Source organism: Parus major, chromosome 4 (genome assembly GCF_001522545.3).
Source record: "Parus major isolate Abel chromosome 4, Parus_major1.1, whole genome shotgun sequence".
In the NCBI taxonomy this organism is placed as follows: Eukaryota; Metazoa; Chordata; class Aves; order Passeriformes; family Paridae; genus Parus; species Parus major.
In genome coordinates this window covers 20,034,252-20,042,273 of record NC_031771.1, presented here as the reverse complement: position 1 = coordinate 20,042,273, position 8,022 = coordinate 20,034,252, and the positions used below count along the sequence as shown (strand labels likewise).

The 8,022-nt window shown below is 41.2% G+C and overlaps 1 long non-coding RNA gene across 1 annotated transcript in view; it reads left to right on the top strand.

Moving 5' to 3' along the window:
* LOC117244220 overlaps positions 1-8,022 on the top strand; it is a 36,087-nt gene that overhangs the window by 5,814 nt on the left and 22,251 nt on the right. The gene's annotated exons all lie outside the window — the stretch shown is intronic.

The following is an 8,022-nucleotide window of genomic DNA, read 5'->3' as shown; positions in this document are numbered from 1 at the left end:
GCTCCTTGCCCGGGGTCTGACACGGCCCCGGCTCCCTGACCCGCTGGTTCCCCTGGGATCCGCCGGGCTGCCTTTGAAGGGGTCACGCTGTCTTTCGGAAACAGGAATTGGAACATAAACTGCTAGAAATTTACAACTTCACTCCCTCTTTGGAAGCATCAAGAGGGCTGAGCTTTGTGAGAAATTTCTGAGCGTTATGTGGTGTCTGTTCCTTCCAATGCTTAAACCATCTCCTGCAATACTGAAGAGGTTATTTGTAATCCCCAATACTCCATGAACAGTGATTATTACAGGTGGCAAATTCCTTACTAAACTTTTTTGACAAAAGGACAGGACTCCACCAAAAAATACCCCCCCAAAAAAACTCCACCAAAACCAACCAACCAACCAAAAAAACCCCCCAAAAACCCAAAAATCAACAAAATAAACCCTGAATGCTCCTTTCCAGTCATACTGAAGTCTTCACCTGGTATCTAGTACTGAAAGTCAGCTGTTTCCAGAAAATCTGGTATTTAAAGAGGATGGAGCAGCTACTTATTCTCCCACAAGCAGTCATATGAACTGCATGCTCAGTGTGGAGCTAAGAGTCATTTGGAATAAGATTTTTTTTTAGCCTGCAGCTCCTGCTGATCTTGGAGAATTTGGAAAGAGTTTTTTTAGCCTCCCAAATGGGAAAATCTTCAGAGAGGTTCCATGTGTCAGATCAGACTGCCCTTTGTCTGAGCTTCTAATTGTGGCTGCATGGTGCTATTTTTATGTACTTACCTGTTCATGTTGACATTCAGTTGTAGATAAATATTTGCAAATAAGCTGGGAGTTTTTCCTTACTAGGGAAAAAAAAGTAGTGTGCAGAATACTTTTTTCCTTTTTCTTATTTTGCCACTTCTTCTATTGCTCGTTGAAAGCTTGTGATCTGATACTCTCAGTGTTAACCTGACTCTGAAATCCACAACATTTAGTTAAATAGATGTTTTTATGTCTCCACTGTTTGTTCGTATTTGCTGGATAGATTTCTTTATTATTTTTCTCCTGTTCTGGAAGCTGCTGTGTTTGATTTCAGCAGTGATGAACCCATTCCAGGTTATCTTGACTGTCTTACTGATAGAGGCAGAAAAGCACCTATGAGAATTTCTGGGTTACAGAGGAAAAGACACAGAAGGAAAAATTAATTAAATTCCAAGCAACGAAAAGCCACAACTAAATTTTAGTAAATTCTAATTATATCACAAATGAGCTTAAAAATTCAGCAATGCAGGCTCAAAGGTGTTTTCCAGCCCTTGTGTACACCATGATCATTTGTGCAGTGTGTTGTGGTGAGAGGGGGCTCCCATCTGTGACTCTGCACCTGAGATGGCAATGTTTCCTCTTCATTTGTAAAAAAATAAATCAAATAAAATTAAAAGGCAGAAATTGTTCTCTCGTGCAGCAGAGATAATTTTTCCCTTTAATGAAGTCCACTTGATTTTGGGTTTTTGACACAGGCTAGCCCCTGGACAGAAAGGCTACAGATTGCCATCTTGCAGTTCCACAAAGCCAGAATACTTTAGTGTCTGTTTGGGTGCTGTTCCCAAGCACGAGCATCCCTGGTGGAGCACTGGTGTGCAGTGTGAGTGCTGTCAGAGCAGACCTGTAGATAGCAGCAGTGCTCTGGTGCTCGCAGCTCACCCGGAGCTCTGCTGGCCACAGAGCACCCCCTAAGGACAGCTTGGCTCTCCACTCATCCCCTCACAGCTGTCAGCTAAAAATCAAAGTGTGATGCAATTTAAAAAAACAGTCTCTTCAAGTCGTTCTTGACTAACTGCACCATCTCACAGGAAACAAGCACCAAACCCCTATGTTTTAAATTTAGGTCATGAAAAACAGGAGAAGTACAGCCGTCAAAATGGGGAGGGTCAATAATAATCAATACCTGTGCAATTATTCCTTGTGTTGTGCCACACTATGTTACTCCACAATGCCATTTTTACCAGCAGACTTCAAAACCCAGAAAATACTTTACAATGCAAACACCAAGTCTCTCAGTCCAGCAGGTATTTGCTTTCATGATGTGCTTTTGGAGACTGTGTTCTGTTTGGGCAGAAATTCTGGGATTGCTAGGTGAGCTTATATCACACGTGTCCTGCAAGTGGTCAGATCCCAGGATCATGATGGTTCTTTAAGTTTTTCCAGTTTTTATGCAGAAATTGCTTAAAGCTGTTTGAAAGTTTTAAATTTTTTTTCAGGTAGCTGTAATTTTGTACTTTTAAATATACTAAATAAAGGAAAATTTGGGATAGATAGGCATGTGACTAATAAATAGACATGACTGTTGCAAAAATATAATTAAATAACTCTAGCTACTTTACAGAACTTGGCAGGAAATAATTGAAAATTTCTTTCCTTTTACCATTTCAACTTCCAATAACCTGAACAGATTATAGGTAGCTGTGAACCATTCCAAGCAAAGATGGTCAGTCACAAAGACAGTGATTTCACCCAAATGAAAGTAAAAGGAAGAGATATATTACAAAGATATTGTTAACACAATTGGGATGAGGGGCAGGTTGGGATGGAGCACAGTGGGCACCTGCAGAGCACAGGTTTCCTACACAACAGAGAGTTGGCCATTGATTTATTCCTTTTAAGGTGATTGTATCTGATAATTTTGCAGTGCCCAAGACATCTAATCCCTACTGCACTCAGGTATGACCCCATGGAATTCTGTGAAACCTCTAAAGCAGCTAAAGAAATCTTTCCACCGTGTTTAAACACAGGATGCACACTAATATCTTCTTCTGAATTTATCCTGATTCTTCTCTTCTGAATGTGGTACAGATTGTCTCGGAGTCTTTATTTGAAACAATTATTTTGCTGGAAAACACTAAAGATACTGGATATCAACATGGTAATTGGTTTACTTTGTGGATTTTGAGACACCTAAGGCATGTTTATTTAATGTTTTTTTTAATGTCCACCATCAACACATTTCAAGAATGTGGCAGCTAACCCTGTGTTGACTGCAACCTATTCAGACAGGAAACACAGAACAGTGGTGAGAAAAAGAATTTGAAATTACCCAGGTTCCTAGGGGAAAATGGCTTGAAGACAAATTGTGCAAAAGTAAATTGCCCCATTTTCTCCACAGTCTGGGCAGGGCTTCTATAGCTAAAGATCACAGTAGCTGCGTTGCTGTCAGGGTTCGTTCCCCAGACTTGGATTAGGAACATGTTTCTGCCTAGGCACAGCAAGAGGTGCAACAGCCATGCCCTCCCAAGACTTTCTGGAGTTTCCTGCCAAGTGGGATAGGCCCAGCCATGTCACAAAAGAATATGTTTATGTATGGGATCCCAGAGATATTGATTTGATAATTCAATTTTATAAGCCTCTTAACTTTGCCCTTAGTAAAAAACTAGCATTCTTCATACTTTTAATGATGTAACTTTTGGGACTAAACATAGTTATCATCTCCAACACAGTACACTCTCTCTTCTTGTTTGCTTTAGGAAATTCCTCTAGGGCTAAGTACAGGAGGATTTTTTTGGGTTTTTTTTTTTGTTTTTTTTTTGTTTGTTTGTTTGTTTTTTGTTTCTGAACCTGAACAGGGACATGGAAATAAGTAGAAGTAAATAAATAATAATAAGTAAAAGAAGTTTCCCTTGATGCTTGCTAATTTTTTTCCTAGCCCTTTATTGCTGTGTGTATAATCAGGAGCTGGAGCATGTATATTTTGAGATGATGGTGGGAGATTAAATGCCTGTTGCTAGAACAGCTGAGTTATTGCATGTGGCTTGGTTTTCACAGTTTCAATAATGTGGATAATGATGTGAAGATTATGTGCTTCCAGTTTCAGTTCTACAAGGAAAACTTTCTAGAAACTTTGTCAATCCACCGTTTAATGTACATGTGTGCTTGAAGCCTTCACGTTTTTCATGTCTTCTTAGATACAGCCAAAGCCTCTTGAAAACTGCTCTCTGAATAGATGGTGTGCAAATGGTTTTCCTGTCCAACTAAACCCCAAGATAATCTCCAGAAATAAACCCAAACACCTAGAAATTATCTTTAAATTGGAAAATGTGGGTTTTAGTGGCTATTAGTGGCAGCACACACGGGGAGGTGGGGGAGAGCAGGTCTTGTTGCCAAAGGCCAGGGTGAAGGGCAAGGCTGGAGACAGGCAGCTCATCTTGTGGGCTGTGTGGTGCCTTGAGCCAAGTGACCTGCTGGCAGCTCAGCCTCTGTCCAAGAGGAATCAGACCTGGCTGGCCAGTCTGTGCTCCAAGATCACCCAGTAAATAAAGATGTGGAAAGGAGGAGCCTCTCCAGACTCCCTCAAAGATGGCTCTTGGTTGTAGTGATCTGGGCTGGGGAGCACCTTCAGGGTTGGGGACCTGAATGTCCTCACTCCAGCTGGGAGTTGCTCCAGGGATTCCTGCTTGCCTATGAAGCCAACCCATAACTCTGTCTGGCAGCACAGCCCAGGGTGCCAGCTCCACCTCTGTTCTGGCCCCCAGCTCCTCACAGATGGCATTGCAGTTCCCACTGTCCAGCCTAAGGTAGAGGCTGCACCCAGAGCAGAGCTGACCACACACACTGGTGTCCACCATACATGAAAACTGATGGAGATGCAGCATGGGATTTTGGATTTTGGTAAAAATGTCATGAAAAACTAGGCTTAGGTAAAAGTGTCATAAAATACAAAATTAAATTGTTTATACTAGAGAAGGGGGTAAGGGGGGAAAAAAGGCTGAGAACAGTCTTATTTGCTGTTTTGCAAAACTGTTTGTTCTGCAATCTTACTACAGCTCAAAAGTTAGGTTTTTTCATTTTTGCTTTTTGCAACTTAAAAGTTTACATTCAAATAACATATAATAATGATAATAAATATATATATAAAATAATGATATAATAAATAGCATAAAATACCTAGTAAATACAATAACTGATAATGATTATGATGATGATGACAATAATACTAATAATAAAAATAGTAATATACAAATATATCTGTACCTTATCAAACTTGATAACCCTGTCACCCTATGCAACTGTTTATGGATACCAGGACAAGCTTTAGGAGTAATACCAAGACCTGAGTAGAAAGGAGCTCAGGAGAAAAAAATTGTTTTACCCAAATAAAATTATGTCAGTAGCTCTGAAAACATTTGAATGTTGCATCATTTTGCATTTTATGGCACTGCTGATGCATAAAGCAGGATACTGAGAATCTGGGTCAAAACAGCGATGCAGTTTGCTTTCTGAGAACAATGATTACAATTATAGTGCCTTTTCCTTGCAGAAGAAGCATGGGTTAATATGTTAACATTACATGAGCATAATATGTTAGGGTTATCCCAGAAGACATCTTGCTGGAATTACAGATGCCAGGCATTTTCCAGTGCCTTGTCAAAAGCACAGCTCACTGCCAGTTGCCAATTTAAAGACGTGTATGCCTTGTGGCAGGTCAATGTTTTTCTAAAATAAATAAGAACCTAATCTTAGAAAGGGTGCAGGAGCTTTATAACTAATATTTTGTGGACTGTAATTGGTCTAGTGATTGTTCAGTGCACTGCAAATGCCCAGTATGGATGGCTGCTTCTCCTACCAGCACAAGGCATCAATGACCATTTGCAAGCCAGCAGCAGTTTTATCTTCCATTCCATTCCATGTTCAGGCATTTCAGCGACTTTAAAAACCAACACTCTGTCACATTAACACCCAAGAGCAGTCTCCTGGCAGGGTCCAGGTTATAAATAGAGATCCTCTCCAGAAGCCTGGTCCTACCTGAGATATCCGTCTGCCCGTGCTTGTAGGCATGATCTTCGCGTGCCCATTTCAGGGTGACTGCACGTGGATCCCTCCTGCAGCAGTGGGAGAGGCTGTGCACGTTGCTGTGCCCAGCACATTCTCCCTGCTCAAGGGGAAGAGAGCACATCCTCTGCTGGTTTTGGTGAGGGAAAGCCAAGCTTTCTATGTTATCTATGGATAAAAATATGGATGTGCAAAAAGAGGAGAGGGCAGTGGATGCAGGCAGACATGCTATGCTTTGCTGTAGAACCTTCAAAAAGCACCAGAACTGTTGTGGTTTTTGTATTTAAACTCCAGATATTGGGGTTTTTTTGGTGTTTGGTTTGTTGTTTGTTTTTTTTTTGCCGGGCGAGTGCTTTTGGCCAAGTAGCACAGGAGGGGGTATTAAAAAATCCTGCCTGACCATGCTGCTTCCCTTCCCCATAGCTATTTATTGTACCATGGACCACAACAGCTGCACTGGGCACCCACGTGACACACAGGTCTGGTCTGTGCCAACATTTCAGCCCATCGAGCCCTCTTATTTATACTGCGACTTTCATAGCAGCAATCTCACCCCACTTCGCGTGTTATAATTAGACCTTGAAAACTGGTTCAGATAAACATAACTCAAATGTTAAAAATCCCCAAACTGATTGACATAAACAAGTAAAGTAGTGAGGGGCTGGGGAGTTTGCTCAGATGTGTTCTTGTCACCATGATTTTGGCATAGTAGACTGGTTTGAATGAAATACAGCTTTCGGGTAGTGGTCTTTGGTTCTGTTACCTTAGGGCAGAGCAGGGTGCACTCCTGTTTAACTGCTGTGAAGTTGATATAGCTCAGGCCTTGTCAACACTGTGGGTGTGCTCCAAGTCCAGCCACTGATCCAATTTCATTGCAGATAGGCGAAACTAATCAAAAGACAGTTGTATCCTGCGGTACAGGTGCCTGAAATGCAAGCTGTAATTGAACAAAGAGAGAATTTGTGGATGACCCGAGAATGAACTGGTGAGGATTTTTATGGTTTAAGGTGAAGAATTAAGGAAATTGAGGTTTGAGACACAACCTTTGTACTGTAAAGAAAGTGGAGGAGATCCTTAGAAACATGGAGCTTTTATTGTTATTATGGCCTGATTCTGCTCCAGGAAGTTAAGAATCTCCTCTTTGAACTCAGAAATTCAATGTGCATGTTTACTCAGTGTGTGAGCCAGCTTTCTTTCTCAATTCTAACAGTAAGTTATAACACCTGGAACCAGAATTTGGGATTTCTTGTAGGCCACCCTTATTTCTTGCTATTTCTCCAGCTTTCACATTTAGGGCATGTCATGGGTTGGAGGGGGACTGGGCTATGTGTGATTTCCCAGGAAATCCTAAGTTTGAAACATGAAATTCACAAGGTGCTAGCTCTCTACATCATTATTTTTATGAACATTAAAATTTAATTAACTTCTTTCTTGCTTTAAAATTATTTGATAGTCCAGCTTTGTTTGCCAGAGCTGGAATAAAACCAAAACCCCATGGTCCATAATCTATTGAGAAGTGTAATTATGCACAAGGTCCAAAGCCCCCACTTACATCCAGGAAATTTAAGTTATTTAAACTCCATTTCTTGTCTATAATAACTCAGATCTTTGCAGCCTTATAAAAACATAGTGCTGGCCAAAGTATATGTGCCATACCCAGAGAAAGCATTTTACTAACAATTGTAAAAATCAAAGATTGCACAAATACAAAAAGTATGAGAGCTTCATGTATAAATCAGGCTTCCCTGCCATAGTTCTGTAGGGATCATAAGGTCCTTCCCCTGGGAGTTATCCTCTCAGTCCTGAAGACCAGGTAAAAGGCACACTAAACACCCACCAAAGCAAAGAGGCTTTCCTACAGAGCTGCAGGCACCTGTAGCACCTCACCACATGCATGTTGCTGTTTTACTTGAAACACTCAGAAATGTGTCACCCGAGGGTTTCACAGCATGGGCCAGTGCCAGACAGAGATCTGTCTTCTGGTATGGCTCCAAACTGGGCACAGAGTAGCACCAAATATTGGAGATACTTAGTCAGAAGCCCAGGTGGGCTGTGTGGTTTGGTAAAGCCAAGCAACCTGTACCACTGCTGGGAGCAGGACACAGGTGTTTTTACACCTTTCTGTATCACTAATGAAAGTTTGAAAGTCATTGTCTTCTGGGATGGAAGTGGCATGGCAAGGAAAAGCATTGATCAGATTGAAACTATTTTTAAGCTGCTAAAATGAAGTTCAGCTGT